Source organism: Alligator sinensis, unplaced genomic scaffold (assembly GCF_000455745.1).
Source record: "Alligator sinensis unplaced genomic scaffold, ASM45574v1 scaffold111_1, whole genome shotgun sequence".
NCBI lineage: Eukaryota > Metazoa > Chordata > Crocodylia > Alligatoridae > Alligator > Alligator sinensis.
The window spans coordinates 593720-611045 of NW_005841875.1; the positions used below are offsets into that span (position 1 = coordinate 593720).

Sequence of the window (17326 nt, forward strand, 5' to 3'; positions counted from 1 at the left end):
AGCCGTGGGGGGCTGAGGTGAGGACGGACTCACTGATGGGGGGATGCACCCTCCTACTTTGTGGGAAAGGGAGTAAATGCACCCTCTGCCTCGAGGGAAGGGGAAAATGCACCCTGTGCTTTGAGGGAAAGGGAGTAAATGCACCCTCTGCCCTGAGGAAAGGGGGGCAATGCACTCCTCTGCCTTGAGGGAAGGGAGTAAATGCCCTAAGGGGAGAAATGCACCCTCTCTGCCATGAGGGAAGTGGGGAAATGCACCCCTCTGAGGAGAAGCGGGGAGGAATGCACCTCTCTGCCCTGAGGGAAAGGGAGTAAATGCACCTGCCCTAAGGGAAGGGGAGAAATGCACCCTCTGCCCTGAAGGAAGGGGGGCAATGCACCCCTCTGCCTTGAGGGAAAGGGAGTAAATGCACTCCTGTGACTTGAGGGAAGGGAGAAATGCACCTCTCTGCCCTGAGGGTGGAGAAAAATGCACCCCTCTGCCTCGAGGGAAGGGAGGAAATGCCCTAAGGGGAGGAATGCACCCCTCTGCCATGAGGGAAGGGGGGAAATGCACCCTTTGCCCTGAAGGAAGGGGGGCAATGCACCTCTCTGCTTTGAGGGAAGGGAGGAAATGCACCCTCTGCCCTAAGGGAAGGGGAGAAATGCACCCTCGACCTTGAGGGAAGGAGGAAATGCACCCTTCTGTCCTGAGGGAAGGCGGGAAATGCACCCTCTGCCTCGAGGGAAGGGAGGAAATGCACCCCTCTGAGGAGAAGGGGGGAGGAATGCACCCCTCTGCCATGAGGGAAGGGGGGAAAATGCACCCCTCTGAGGAGAAGGGGGGAGGAATGCACCTCTCTGCTTTGAGGGAAAGGGAGTAAATGCACCCCTCTGAGGAGAAGGGGGGAGGAATGCACCTCTCTGCTTTGAGGGAAAGGGAGTAAATGCACCCTCTGCCCTAAGGGAAGGGGAGAAATGCACCCTCGACCTTGAGGGAAGGAGGAAATGCACCCCTGTGCCTTGAGGGAAGCGGGGAAATGCACCCTCTGCTCTGAGGAGAAGTAGGGAGGAATGCACCCCTCTGCTTTGTGGGAAGAGGGGAAATGCACCCCTCTGCTCTGAGGGAAGGGGGTGGGAAATGGACCCCTCTGTCTTTTGGGAAGGGGGAAACGTACCCCTGTGCCTTGAGGGAAGGGGCAGCTCCCCCCGAGCCGATGAAGGGAGCGGGGCAGGCTGAGAGCATGGAGCACAGCCCCTCGGGAGGGTCGTGGCCCTGCACCCCCACATCTGCTGGAGGCCGAGGTGCTCCAGACCCCGAACAAAAAGCAAGCCCTGCTCCCAAACCCAGCCCCCGCCCTCACAGAGAAGGAGGGCTGGAAGGGACCTCAGGAGGTCACATCTAGTCCAACCCCTGCTCAAGGCAGGACCAACCCCAACTACATCATCCCAGTCAGGGCTTTGTCTAGCTGGGTTTTGTCCCCTCGCCTCACCCAGTGACAAGGCTTGAGATCACTCAGCGACTTATAATGTATGGGGGAGAACAGACCCCATCACCCCCGGGGGCAGAAAGTAACCACCCCCAGCAGAGAGAAGGGAAATAGAGGCACCACCGGCTGTCAGTTTTTCCTGTTTTCAGGGGGGAGCAGGTGGACACTGAGCTAACTCCTTGCCCTTGGGACCCTGTAATGAAACAGGGGGAGAGTTGCCACCCATTTGCTACTCCCTTCTGAGGGCAGGAGTTGGTGGAGGTAACAGCTACCCCCTCACAGCTGCTGGCCCTGTCACTTGTGAGCAGCACTGTTACATCTGTCCAGGCCTCGTGTTGTGTCGGGGCTGACGGTAGTTTTATGACAAGTTTAAGCAATAGGTTGTGTAGGGCAGTTTGGAGAGGGATGATCCTGCCTCTGACAGGGGTTTAGACTTGGTGACCTCTGGAGGTGCCTTCCAGCCCCACGTCTCTGTGCCCTGGGATTACATCAGGAGCAGTGTCTAGGTTATTACAGACTAGGGCAAGGTCTTTTGTCTAACCTTGCATCTAGGTTATTATAGAGCAGGATAAGCTCTCATTGTAGACATCCACATCACAAAGACAATCCATCACCTTCGTTCTCAGGGGAGGAGAGGAGAGGAGAGCTTGCTCTTCACTAGTTATGTGCCATCCCTAAGCAGGGACCTTTTTTTCAACTGACCAGCTGTCACGAGCATAGCTGTGAACCCTGTTTTGCGCAGCTATTCCAGTCGTGAAACAGCCGGTTACAGCAGGAAGACCCGCCTTTCCTGTACAGTTGATGCAGGGTGAATGGCTACTCTCTGACCCATTTGCACCGTAGTAAACTGGACCTCCCCAGTGGCAAATCTAACTCCAAGTGCAGCACCCATGTCATGAACTCAGTACCATGTTAAAATGCTGGTACTAGCTTTGTGGTCAATATAGCCCCCAATTTTTTGCATCAAAACAATAAAAACCTTTGAGACCATGAAACAAAGAGGTTTTACTCATTTTAACTGAGAAAGAAGTTTATACTCACATAAGTACCAATGATTATATTCTCCCCTTGATACACATAGAAGTTAATAGCAGTTACATACTTGCAGCAGGACAAAATTATAGCCCAATAAACGGTAGTAAGAAGAGAGGAGGCCAAACCAAATTCCTACAGAGTTTGGATCTAAATCCAAATCCAAGCATTATACTTTAATCTTTGTACAGAACTGCCTCACCCTCACCCTCTATCACCATTCAAATCAGGAGGCCTCCACATTTTTAAGATGCTCAGATCTGGTCTCTTAATAAATAGCTTCTAAGCCTTGTGTGTTTCTCTGCTCAGTCACCTCAAGACTTTGGACTAGACCCGCAGACTTAGGATGCCCTCTAAAAATAGGACTGAAACAGGGTTACAGCTGCAATCAGTAGCCTTTTTCTCTAGCTCTAGTGTCAAGAAATCTTACCAACCTAGTCTCTCCACGTCATGTACACAACCCCATCAATTGTTCAAGATTTATGCATCTTTTCATCCTAGTAGGGTGAATGTAACCCTTTTGACTGCCTACTTTGATAGACAGAGCGCTAAACATAAGACTCTTAATAGCCGAAATTCTCTCTCCTCTTCATGGACACTAAATGGGCACCTTTTCCATTATTTATTTCCCCAAGTGGCTCTGTCTGTCCTCTGCCCTGGAGATCATTGAAACGTATTGTCATGCGCACACACACACACATCGCATAATTTGTGAAATATTTGGGGGGTGGGAAGGCACAGTCAGGTAAAAAAGACTACACAAATATCTATTGTTATAAGGTATATTAGCTCTTACATGCTGTCTCCCTTTAGAAGAGAGTCAAATGTATATCATATTTTATTTCAATTGTTTCTTCAACCCAGGATCAGATTTTCATTTCTGGCCTATCTCCTCCCCCACTGGAGTCAGTGGGCCATTTACTTTCAATGACAGCAGTGAAACCAATATCGAGCTAGTTTGACTATCATACCCTACTATGAAATGCATTTGTCAATACCACAGTGTGCCAAATTCAGCCTCCCAGTCAAACCTCCAGTGATTTCAGTACAGTTGAATTCACTCGGTGTAAATTTGGCCTAATAAGTCTACTGGGCAAAGATTCCAGTGAGAAGTTATAAAAGTTAAACACTCTATATTATATAAAAAGTAAGTAACATTTACCTAATTATGGCTTAATCCCATATTGAAAATGTTATTAATCTTTCTTGATCCTGCAAAGTGTAGATGCTGTTTAATCTAGAGAGCAATCTATATCATTCAACAGCTGCAGCACATCACCCATGTGTTGTTTATCATTCATGACAAGAATTGAAATACCTAAGTCTGCTGGCTTTTATCACTAGGCAATGCCATAATCGCTTCTAATTCTGATTTAGGGATATAACGTTACATCTTTCCATACAGGTGGAGGGAATTAGGCCACTGTAGTGGCAGAGGAGGGGAGATGTCTCATTGTGGCAAGAGATCACGGTCTGCACTGGACTTGGGCAAGTGACCAGCCCTAGTTGACCCAGATGCAAATGAAAGCCTGATCATTCAGGTCAGAGTCAAAGGTCATACATGCTGCTAGCCACATCACTCCCTTGCTACCACTGGTCACAGAACCTGTTGTGCCTTCACCTTGTGAACTCCCCCTGCCATTTAGGCTCACGTGGATCTCTCGCCTTATGTGATCTGAAGGACAACCCGGTACACGTCACTGCATCCTGCTATAGGATTCCCTTGGCTGGGGGGTGGGGGGGGCAGACATTTTCAAGTTGTCTGTTAGTTCTTCATCCAAATCTGATAAGTTTCCCAGTTGCGAAGTATCATGCAAATGATCTCTGATGTTCATAAGCATGTGCGATAAAGTTGCCTGATTTGATTGCCATGCACAATTCATTATATCCATGAAAGTCCCGTTCTAGAAGCTCTCCTGTATGCTGTCCTGGAGTTCAGGATTTATGCCTGAATTTACAATGCCTTGGTTTAGAGAGTGTTTGCCATTGAAAAACAGAGAGTCAAATCCTCAGTCCAGACCAAGTTTCCTTTATGCAGAAGAAACAAAGTACTTAATAAGGCACCTGGTGATTCTTATATACTAGAGAAAGTCTCTCAGGAACACATCTATACTATCAGAGAGCAGGAGATACAGCTGAAGCATACTGCATTCCTCCTAGGCCAGCAGACAGTTGCTTGGAGAACTCTTCCAGCTGATGATATTTAAAGACAATTTTGCTTTGCTTTTGGCTGCACAGAACATAAGATCATAACCAGCTACTAGTTGTAGGACTAAGAGCCGAGGGTCAAAGCCTTAAAAAGGTACTTAGGCACTTTGTTTCTTTTGTTTTGGACCTGGATTCTTATACAAGGGTCTACCTTCCTGGGGGCGGGCGGGCGGGGGGGCAAGTGATCCAAGGTTGTATCTGTTGTCTAGGCAAGCCATGAGATACCACAACAGAAAAAGCTGGAAGGAAAATATTGCCCTCTGGTAGCAGAAGGTAAAGCATGATGATCCCAGCACGTAGAAAGAGAGGCTGAGGGGCTCTCATTCTCCTCCAACACGTATATTTGTAGAGGCCCCTCTCTCATAATCCTCTCTCAGGATTTAGGTGTCATGATCAGGTACACAGCATGCCGGAGGCACCAGTTCCCTAGACCTTGACAGAGAGTTGGCATTAACCACTCTCCTTGCCTGAATCAAACCTGTCTCTTGCAGTTTTTGAAGCAGTGGCTGCTGGCTATTGTGTAACCCCTGAAGAGATATTAGGTGGGTTTTTACTGACTTATTTCCCCGTTTGTGCTGCCCCTTTCCTCTCTTTTCTAACCTGCCTACAACAGAGTATCTTTGAAATAATGAATCTTTAAAACGCAGTGAGGAAAAAGTACATGTCTGAACCATACTGAACCCCTTCCACCAGAGACAGGGCAAATTCTTACATTTTATTGGTATTAAAAAAAAAACCTAGCAGGGAAAGATAAATAAGAGATTGTGCTATTTCATATACGATCCCTGTGTATCTTGCACATACCACTCTAACTCCCTGCAATTTCCAGGACTGCAGGTTAGTTTTGTTAGCTCTACCGTACAATAGTGCAGAAAAGCTAATTTAACCTCTGCTGGAAAGGATTATCCGATTTGAAAAGATCCCAAGATATTCTTCCACATTACAGCAAGTCACAGTTCATTTTGTAGCTCTTCCTCCCACCCCACATTTAAAAATTCAGCAGAGATTGTCTCCAACTTTATTTGCAACTCCCCCTTTCCATGCCATACAGCAAAACAGTGATATTTGTTTTACTGTAGTAGAATCTGGATCGTCTCAATTTTGCTGTATCCACACAATTAAAAGCCCAGCAAAGAAACAGGGCATGTGGCAATAAAAACAATATGTTAGTAACAGAGGAAAACTGCACCAGTTATTTTGTAAGTTAAACAGATATTCCAATACACAGGCTTAAGAAATCCTCTCCCTTTGAAATGGTCTAATATTGCCCCAGTGATTTGAATAGTCGGGGGGAAAAATGATACTTCCATTGGCCTTAATAGGAGCCAGATCTGCTTCTACTAAATTGGCTGTCCTAATTCACTGTAATACTGGACTATTCACTAGTCCTAATTCATTGCAATACTAGCATAAATAAATTTAAGATCGCATCTTGATCTGCAGCTGCTATATTCATTTGGAGACCAACACAGCTTTTGACCAGGCATGTCATGGGGAAAGACTAAAGAAACCCAAGCAAGAGAGAAAATGTCAGATTATTAATAATTTACCATGAGAACCTGGGGACAGATTTCTGCGCAACATTTTTCCCCCTTTGGCAAAAGACAGCTCACCCACAGATCTCTAGAAGAGGGAAGAGATAAAAACAATTTTAAAACATAAAAGGCTTGTGTTAGAAAAGACAGTAAAAGACCAACCTGGCCTTTTATTTTAAACATAACCCTTAGGATCAGCAGACTGATGCATGCAAAAACACACACATGAGAAGTCCTAGTCAAGTGAATGAGGATGGATATAAATACCAACTGCAGTTGACTGTAGTGGTGTGGGCAAGCGGGGAGAAATTCAAAGGTGTAAGTCCTACATCTTTGACAGATCGTTTACTTGCTATTAGTCCATACCTATTTGTCTTGCCTTTTTTTGTGTCAAAGCTCTTCAAGGCATTCTTCTCATATGGGGTGACTAAGCACAATGGTGACCCTATTGTAGGTGAGGTCTTTACTTGCTGCTGGAACATAATTAAATACCAAAATCTTAAGAATTTTAAGGCTGTAAAGTGAGGGACTCAACAGATAGAAAATGCTAGTATTAATGTTGCCTGTGCATACGCCTTCATTCAACATTATCCCCTACCTTCACTATCAGTTGTTATTTTTCCACAGGGCCCCTGCCTCTTTCTTTGCACCAGCCATTTGTTCCTACTTTTAGTCTCTTTACAATACTTACCAGCAGGAGCCTTCTCCCTCTCTCTGGCCATTTGACTCATTTCCCACTTGTCTCCAGCTCCTTATCTAACCTTGATGTTCTCTAATCCCAGCCAAATGGCTCCCGGTCCTTCCCTGCCTTACCCACATTCTTTACTCAACCAGGCCCAGGACAATGTTCACCAAACTTATTCCCAGAATTCAACAGCTTTGAATACAAGACTTAATTTTTTTCTAACCTTTTCTAATGTAAAGGAGCTTTAAGTTACATTTGCATCAGAGCAGGCTCACCCTCCCAGTTGTTCTGCTCATTGCCTCATCATTCTCCCTCTCCCATTCCTACCTTTACTCATCTCCTGTTTGCTACATCATTTGCTCTCTCCCCACCATGCTCTTATACCCCTTCAGGATCAGGATCATTTTCTGCCTTCCATGATGCCGTTTACACTTCCACCTTCTTTCCATACTCCCTCTTTTTCTTTCTTCCCTCCATGACCCTTCTTTTGCTCATTTGCACATATATTAGAATCATTGCCAGACAAACGACTTTCACAGAGATTATTATACAAGTCAGGAAGCATCACTGTCTGATGGACAGAGCATTCCCAAAGCACCTTTCAGCTTCAGAGGCCAGGCCGGCCCTGGCATCAGCTCAGATGCATATATTTAAAACAACAGAGCTGAAGTTGCTGAGCAGCGTGAAAACAGCAGGAGCTAGAGTTTTGTTGTGCCAAACAATGTTCTGGGCACCTTGCTCAACTTCTCATTAAAAATGAAAACAAAACAAAACACAAAAAGAAGTATTGATGTATAAAAATTAAAAACAATGCAGATGAGTCATAGAGGAACTATAATTGCTTGCATCTCCAACAGCCTTTCCAGGTCCTTTCTTCCTAGACATTTTCCAGCGGGGGATGATTATAACAATGTGCTAGAATGTAATAGTCTCAGTTAATTTAGAAGAGCAATCTTTTGTTTTTGCTTTTTCCCCCCTTTAAAATGTTTCCCTGCAATAGTGAATACTGATGGTAAAGAGATGAAAGAAAAGATGAGAACAATCCCTGGAGTTTGGAGTCCTTGAGGAAATTACCAAATGTATTTCTCCACCAGCTTAATCCAGTACAGAAAGGCGCCGGTCCTTTTGTGCCGTACTGTACATGATAATCCACAATCAAGGGGAGGTATGAATACAGACTGGACTGGATTCTTTCCTGTATGAGAGCAGGCAGCAAGAGGGCTCTCACTACCTACTCCTCTAGGCTAGCTTCAGCTCTGATAAACCTTAAGGCAGCTCCTGATCAAGTAAGATTGGCAACTGGCATTGATGATATCCTACTGGAGGACGTCCTGAGCAGGGCAAATTTCTGCTATGTCCTCACCAAACTACATAGGTGTGAGCATGAGAAGACTTAGGACCCAGCATGTTTAGTTCAGAAACATGCTCAGAGCTCAAAGTCAGAGTCCACAAAACAAGCATGTGAAGCCACAAATGCTGGGGCAAGATACCAAACCAATGCCTGGCATTTGGGAAATAATGCAAAAACTGCAAATCGATCACATCATTTTGGAAGAGTTAGCAAAGAGTGGATATCATCAGCAGAGGAAGACAACATACTTGGTAGCTTTGACAGATTCTTAACACGAATCACTGACAGTGCTCCAGGAGAAAATGAATGAACTGGGGGAAGAAACCTCTTTATAACAGTCATGTATAGAGGGCTGAGTACAATTTTCTTAATAACATACCCGAGAGGGGGCAAAAGAAGACCCATCTATTCAGTAGCATAGTGTGGGGTGTACAAGTGGGGCACATGTGCCAGGTGCCACCCCAGGACAGGGGTGCTAGAAGGATGAGGAAAGCATGCCTTACCCTGGGGCTACTCACTACAGCCTACTTTGCTGATGCCTATCTGCAGCCTTGCCTTCCTCTGTGGGCACTTCCTAACTCCAGGAAACAGCCACTGCAGGCAATGAGTGTCAGAGAGTACATGGCATTCTGGGAATTGTAGTTTTGTAGAGTAGCAGTAGAGTTTACTGCTCCTGGGTAAAAACTGACCCCCATATTTTGCAACAAAATTCAGCATTTTTTTTTTTGGCACCCTGGACTTGGGCTCTGATAGCAAAAAATGGGGTGAAAGTTTCCCTTGGCAGCAGCAAACTCCACTGCTAGTCTAGAGAACTATCATTCCCAGAATACCTTCTACTTTGATCCTAAATTGAAATTGTGAGGATTTGGGGGTGGGGGAGAGGTTTACCCAGGGTGCATTTTTCCAAGCTACACCTCTGCCTCTGTCTAACAGTCCTAGACTATTATTCTCACTTTCCTACCGTAGTATTACTAGAAAACACCACAGCTAGAGAAGTGACAGCGCATATCAAATTCATTTTGTTCACGGTTTAGTGTGAATGAATTTAAGCCATTTGCAGCAAATTATTTGCAGCAAATAATTACTAATCATCATTATCTCCAATCCCATACATTTGTGGAAAATGATGTCAAAATAATAAAGCCCCTACTAAAATGGCAGTGGGCCCTTTCAGCATTCTGCATTATTATATTGCAGAATGGCATCAATGAAACATGGACTATCCTCGATGATGTTTTAGTTCAATAGAAAAACTGAAATCAAAAGGCCTGCACTGTTAAATGGACATCAGAGTCACTGGAAAGTTGCAGATAAATGGAGATGCAGACAAGGTGAAGCAAAAAAACCCCTTAGTCTGGTTGGGGTCCCAGTCTGGTTTGAGCTCTCACAATTTCTTCAAAATGATGTTGTGCATGATATCTACAATGGGAAATAAGTTACGAACAGCACTGGTGTTACCAGAACAAACTTGCACGGTGGTACAGGGTGGTTATTCCAGACAGACCCAGAACGAGGGGGAGAAGACACAGATTTCATAGACGTTTGGGCTGGAAGGGACCCTGGAGGATCATCGAGTCCAGCCCCCTGCCCTATGGGCAGGAAGTCAACAGGGATCATAGGATCCCAGCAAGATAAGCATCCAAATGTGTCACCTATTCCATAGGTGATTTTCCTAGGGAGGGAAGGAAGGTTACCAAGTCCATTCTCAGACAGGGTTCTGGCTGGCTCCAAGGGATTACACAAATGTATGTGTGTGCAATTTGACCCAAGGGATCCAGAAGTTAAGAGTCTTTGTCTCTCGCTTTCTATGTATTGGTTTATCTGTACTAGGAAACAGAAAAAAAAGCTGAAATGCACAAAACCACAGCAGGGGGAAAGAGAATGAGCAAGCATACAGCCAAGATAATGTCTCACTTTCACATAGTTATCTCAGTTCAGAAAGAGAAAGCCCTAAGATAATGCATTTGTCCCAACATGAGATGGAAAAACACCCCCTTCCTTTAACTTTCAAATGTCATGCTTTTTGAAATTGGGATAAATTGCTGTCATAGTATTAAGGGGTCTGTTATCCCAGAAAAGACACAATGCATTTTTTGCTTATAAATGAAGAGACTGAGAGAAGAGCTATAAAATAAAAGGAAGAAACAAGGCAGCCTTTTTATCATAACAGTAGAGAGATAAATACCATTCAAAATTAGAGGCTCAGGTCTCAAAACTAGAATAAATGCACCTCCTTTGCACCTTTAAATGCTATGTCTTTATTTTTATTTAATTAGGCAATTTTATGGTAAAGACCCTTTGCTTTTATGGGAAAAATAAGAGTTTAAAGGACTATAGAAGTAGCATACTGGATAAGAACTACAGAAATACATGCTGACAGAGTTAAAGAATAAGAAAGTAGTTTTGTAGCACTGTATGCAGTGGCCTGAAAGTGTCTGGTATTAATTTATGACTTCACATATAAAATTTTGTACAGCTATTTGCCTCATCATTGAGAAAAAAGTTTCACACTCTCTCTCTCATGCCTGCAACAGCAACTAGACCCAGGGTGATTGGAATGGGGGGTTCATCCTAGTCCATCTTGCAAATGGCCTGTACTTTGCCTGATTGTGCAAGTTTTTCTTAATTGTTCCCAGCCAAGCAAAAATATCTGTTATTTACCAGCTAAGTGATGAGGCCATTGGGAGAACATGCTGGGAAGAAAGCAGCATAGAGGTATCTGTAATACGAGACAGATGTTCACGGTAACTTGTGGGTGTAACATAGGTTTTTGATCTGTGTTTGCATGTAATAGATGGATGAGTGGAAGGGTAAATAAGATTAACACTTGTACTAAAGTTACCGAGTCTTCAGACTACAGCCACCATACATGCAACACCCCCATGTTCTCCATCCTGATATGTACGTTGCTCCATGGGATGGTCCATAGATATCAAAAAGATTGCTTCTGCCCCTGTATCCGTGACTATGTTTTTCTATAGCCATGTCATGACCAATAAGCACGGACTTGAATGAACAAGGGAGACCGAACTTTTCTGGGGCAAAGTAGGATTGTGACATTTGGTCCCTGGAAGCGAAAGAATGACCTCTAAGCTCAGAAAGAGCAGGCAAAGTCATCTCTTCCATTTCTGCCTCAGTAAGGTTTTCTCACACACTAATTCTTACAAAAGAAAAGAGGGTTTTTTCTGCAGACAAAAGTTGTTAACAATTGAGAGAGAGGGCTTGTTATGGTTATTTATATACTTGCTGGCATTCAGGTACCCTGGTGCCAATTGCATCATAAGTGCATGGAGAGAGATGGCAGCTAGAGTCAGAGGCAGCATCATTTAATAAAGAATAAATCTTGCCAGACATAAATGGAAAGAGGAAATGCAGTACACACAATATATTTAGATTCTAGTCAAGCATTTGTTAGACTGTCCTGCAAATTGTAGGGGAGCCTGTTAGGATAGTCTTATTTAACATTTTCATCAATTACCTGGAAGCAGCAGCAAACAGCACAGCAATGAAATTTGTAGCAGATGTTACACTGGGAGGAGTCAGGATGGAGAAAAATGCAGAACCCAGGGAGATGAAGTTCCACGCTGATGAAGGAGATAGAAATCAACAAGATGTATACAAGTCAAGCGTATGCAGTTTTAAGTTTACTCTGCAAAGAGCCCCTTAGGGAAGTAATATATACATTACATTTTCTATTCATTTTAATAATTCATCTCTAGACACTGAGTACAGGTTCTTGAGTTTTTGCTGATGGGATACGGCTCCTACCATGGTATAATACAGAAAAAAAAGTCTCTGATGAATATAAATGTGCCTTGTGGATAAGTCACAATTAGCCATTTATTGGAAATCAAGATGTGTACATTCAATTAAAATCCTCCAAGTTTTCATTCAAAAATGTCATTCACAGAGACAAGTCTGGGTGGAATTTAATATTTTTAACTCTACCTGTATTCAAATGCAACAGGGATCTGATTTTCAAAGGTCCTGAGAACCTATAAATCTCATTGAAATTAATGGGAACTACAGAGATCCTGTACCTTTGAAACATTTAGAGCCTTATTTTTAAGGGGTTATAACTATAGGCCTTTCATTCTTATGCTAAGATAGTGGAGAAAGAAGCTTTATCCATCTGGTGATTAGAGTGTTAGAAGTCAGGATATTTTGGTTCTTTGTTGAACTCAAATATCAATTGCCAGTATGATCTTGGCCAAATCACAAACATGTTTTCAAATGGAAGTTGGGTGCCTTTGAAAATCCTGTGACTTACTATCTACATCTTAAGGCACCTAAATACCTTTTAAAACCTTGGTATCTCAGTTCCCCAACTTTTAAAGTAGGAATTGGAAATACATGTTTTCTTCCATCTCACCCGCTTAGATTGTAAATTCTTTAGAGACTACAACTTCCCACAATGGTACCCTATCCTCAATTGAATCTCCAGGGAATACTAAAGTATAAATATCTATAAATACAGTTCATACGGGAATGATTTCTCTTAATACTACTTGTTGATAGATTTGAATAGATCATATGTGAGACCCTCCTCTCCCTCCCCCGACCATCCAAACACATTAAGCCAATAAGTTATAAAAGGTGTTTTATAAGCAAGATACTAATGTGGAATCCCACATCCGAATCTATATGGGATGGATGATAATACAGAGTCAAAATCTACACTATTTGCAGTGAGACAACGCGCAACATCCAAAATAGCAGCAGATCCTGAAAAAATTGACGTCCTCCTAGAAAGAATGTTTTAATCATTGCCATAGCAAGTACCAATTACATTTTCTCAAAATCAGAAATTTATATCATTGAATAGATTTGCTAGAGGATTAACTCATGGCATCAAGCTAAGATTCCTGTCATATTTAGTAGAAGTCTGCAACATTATACACATTTCCCTATCATTAATTACAAAAGCAAAGTTTGATTATGCATTTGTTTTTATGAACAGATAATACAATTTCATTTTCTATTTAGATGCTGACTCAGAGTACTATCCCTATTTAATGGACATGCCTAAATCCCAGTGAATTCAAGAAGGTTTAAAACACATGGGGGTAATTGATGTCCTAAATAAGGCTGAACTTAATACATGCATTACTGCTCCCCTGACTCGTGGCTTTAGAGGCAGGAGATGTTTAACTACTCAGTGCTCCCTAGTCCAGGGGAGGGCAAAATACAGACTGAGGACCAGATCTGCCCCACCGAGGGATTTTGCCTGGCCTATGTGGATCCCTCAGTCCTACCTGGCCCAGGCACAGGGGGCAGCCCAAGCTGTGGTGCATGTGGCCGACTCTGCCACCCCTAGGTGCACAGCAGGGCTGGGCGGTGCGGTGGCTGGATTGCAGCTCTACCCTGGGCCCCAGCCTCACATTGTCACTGCCTTAAGATCCCAGCCCTGGATGCAGATCCCAGTTCACCTGGCCACATGCCCTACATGAGTGGGTCCCGGGCAGCCTCCATGGAGACCCCAAGATTGCTGGGTGGTGACAACATGGGGCCAGGACCCAGGGCAGAGACATAATCCGCTCGCTGCATACCCCTGCCTGTGGAACTGGCAGGTGCCCCCCCGCAGGGCCATGTAGGCAGCGGATCACAGCTCTGCCCTGGGCCCAAACCCCATGCTTTTACCACCCCACAATCTCAGCCCTGGCCCCATCCACCCATCCCACTCCTGGATGTCACTTCCCACCCACCTGTGACCCCATCCCAACCACGTGGCCGAGTATGAAGCAGAACCACTTAGGGAGTTTGGGTGAACTGTTACGTGGGGTGGGGGGCACTGATCTGGTCTGTAACAGCTCATCAAATCTCCCTATGTGGCCAAAATCATTGCCCACCCCTACCCTAGCCTGACAAGGTACTTGTTTTGATAGAAGTTTCTGTAATAGAAGTAATGACCACATCACACAAACCTTGAGAAATTAAGGATAGTTGTCTTGTGCTATCACTATTGCGATGGTTTAAGGAAAAGAGAAGAGTCTGGACTGAAAAATATAGTCTGAATATGAATAAATACTGCCTAGCACGGAGATCTAATATACTGTGGAATAAACTCCTGATGGAGGCATCGACAGCTTTGTTACTTGAGACTCATAAGACTGGACTGATTACAACACTGAAGAATAAACTCCAGGGAGCAATTCTGTAATGGCAGGGGGATGGACTAGAAGACAAAATAGGCAATTTCCAGCAACTTCTAAGCATGGAATGACATTTCTAGCAGCCATTCTGAAAACTCAAGAGATGCAAGGCTATTTTCCACATACATAACATTTCTGTATGGGAATCAGAAAAACTCTTGTACGCCACATATAAATGCACATAGCTGTATGACCTTAATACAGAACATGATCAGCAATGACAATGATACTTATAATACACACAAAGTCACTGCCATGATACTGCCCTTAATGTATCTGAATACAAAATGGGATGCTCTTATTTTATACTACATTCCCTTTGCTTTTTGCTTCCCCCCATCCCCCATGCTATTCCATGGTTAATCAACTTTAAAAAAAAATTAAATAGCAGTATCATGGATGGATTTACATCCGATTCCTAATCCAAGTCGACTTCCCTACCAATTAAAAATTGGTGTTTAAATATTGTGACATTCAAAAAGCAACCAAAGGTTTACAGTGATTAAAAGTAGAAGGGGGAAATAATGTATTATTCAAGCTTTAGAGCTTGCTTAATGCAAGATCAATTTTGTTAAGTGTTGCTTAGCAATGGATTAAGAGCACAGATCCTGCATATTAATGCAGGGTGGGGATAGCAGCATCTCCTATGGAAATACACATTTTTAGGCTTTCCTTGGTCACAGGCAAATATCTGCAGAGAGCTCAAGCCAGCTGGGTACAAACATTCAGCTTGTATGTTGTTCTTAATACTTATATTTCCAATTAATTCTCCGCATACTAAGGCTCTGCACCTGATCCTACTGAAGCAAGCAACAAGCTGCCAGTGACGTCACAACAGAGGCAAAATCAAGTCCTTGGCAACATTCAGTTTCAATGAAAACATAATTCTGATACGGGCTATGAAACTTTCTAATCATTTCATTGTTACATGGATGTGTAACCATTATTTCCATTCAGGAAGGGATGGTGGATATCTGCTTCTAGGTGGCTCACCAGGATCTTCATTGTTTCAAATTTAGCTTCCTCCATTATAAATGGACTTTAGGTCACTTAGTGCAGAAGGCTCCAAATCTCATGTCATCCCTCCCAGCCTGGCGAGTCTGGTGTTGGTGCCGTGCAGTAGAATAGCCCAGTGTTTCCCAATCAGTGTGCCGTGACACAAAAATGTGCCGTCAAAAATGACCAGGCATGCCATGGAACTTTGCCATGGCAATGAGCTTCAATAGGTATAAAGATGGGGAATGCCTTAATAGGTGTGCCATGGAAAATTTTTATTAATGCAAGTGTGCCTTGGGCTGGAAAAAGTTGGAAACACTGCAATAGCCCATGCAAGCATTCAGGGCTGTGATAGGAGTGGGTTATTCGATGCAAAAGACACAAAGGTGCTATGAATGCACTGAGGCTGCATTTTCCACAATGGAGGGAGGAGTTTGGGTACAATGAGATGGGATATTTCTGCATGCGGGGTCGGGTCAGTGATGTGCTAGAGAAATTTGAACTGAGAACCTTTTCCAAAAGCACTGAAAACACTTCACTGTTCACAGCAGTCCAGGACCCTCTGTACTGAAATTAAAAACAGTGATGCAACCTTAAACTGCAGCTTTGAGGGCCACCTCTGAAGACCATAAAAGTATCATTTTAGCCTTCCCTGTATGAAATACAATCTCTGTTGTTTTTTAAAGTTCTTGCTTGCTTGAATTTCCTGTCTTTTCAGGGCAGAAAGGAAAGCAATGTTATGATTTTATGTTAGACACTATCTTGGTAAAGACTGACTACTTTCTTTCAGCCTGGACTTTTATTATGAACTAAGATTTTTCTAGCACCTTACTTCCTTGCTCATATAGGACACAGTAGGCATTAAGACTATTGGTTGGAAAGCTATCAAATGCACCATGTTTTTCCTTGTGCATCTAGATCATTCTTGTGGGACTGAGATTAATTGGCCAAGACTAGATTACAGCATTAAGAGAGGTAGAACAGTGCATGGATTTGACTCTTTTTTGGTTATTATTCATTTTATGCACACAGGTTCTGCCTAAGTCAAATATTTCTTAATAGCTGTTCAGTTTTATATTTCTTCCTAATCCCCTACTTTCCACCCATCTTGGGATACCTTTCAGCTTCTGCTCTATCATTCTTTTCCCAGAAGACTCTCTCGCTATCATTTTCCTTGCATCTAATTTTAAATAAAATGTGCAAAACCAGTCTGTACCTCACTGGGGAACTGAAAAAAAATAACATGCATAGATGCAGAAGTACAATTGCTGATATTCAAACACCAATAACAGTTCAAATTAGTAGACTCTTCAGGACAGTGAGTGTCTCTTATTCTAATATTGCTGAGAACAGAATCCCTTTGTGCCAAGACAACTCCTGTGCTGTACTAAATAATCTTATTTAATATAATGTTTAATTAGTTGCGGTAATATTACAGTAACAGCCAGGGGTTCCACTGTGTTGGTTATTGTTCATACGTAAGTTTAGAGTCTTTGCCATAGAAAGGTTACAAGGTGGGGCCTTAAGCCATCAAGTTGATTAAGCATAAAAATACCTAAACATAGTAATCTGAAAGCAATAGGGCTACCTAAGATAAGTAGTGTTAAATTCAAATTCTTTGCTCCAAAACTCTTTGCTTGGCAGCCAACAGATATAGGAAAAGAGTAGACAAAGAGATTAAGGTGACAGTGAAGGGAATACCAGTTACAGCGACTTGTCTTTGAAATTGGTGTAGGTCTTTAGTAGGAAATTAATGAAATGTTACCAAAATCTTAAGGAAAATAGAGTAAAGGTTGAACGCAAAGCAAGCTCAGTATAGTATCTTAATAATACTTTGCTCCTTCTGAATTGTGCTGCTGAGCTGAAATATCTTGATTAGCAATTCACAATCAAAATGCA

At 43.1% G+C, this 17326-nt stretch overlaps 1 long non-coding RNA gene across 3 annotated transcripts in view; it reads right to left on the reverse strand.

The window, feature by feature from the left end:
- Positions 1-6547: 6547 nt before the first annotated feature.
- Positions 6548-17326, reverse strand: part of LOC102376589 — a 33635-nt gene continuing 22856 nt past the window's right edge. For 2 of the 3 annotated variants that reach the window (XR_003092485.1, XR_003092484.1), the window contains 2 exons: positions 11758-11863; positions 6548-6716 (listed from right to left, as the gene is read on the reverse strand). This is a non-coding gene — a long non-coding RNA (uncharacterized LOC102376589). The remainder of the gene's footprint in view (positions 6717-11757; positions 11864-17326) is intronic. The other variant, XR_003092486.1, reaches the window with a different exon arrangement.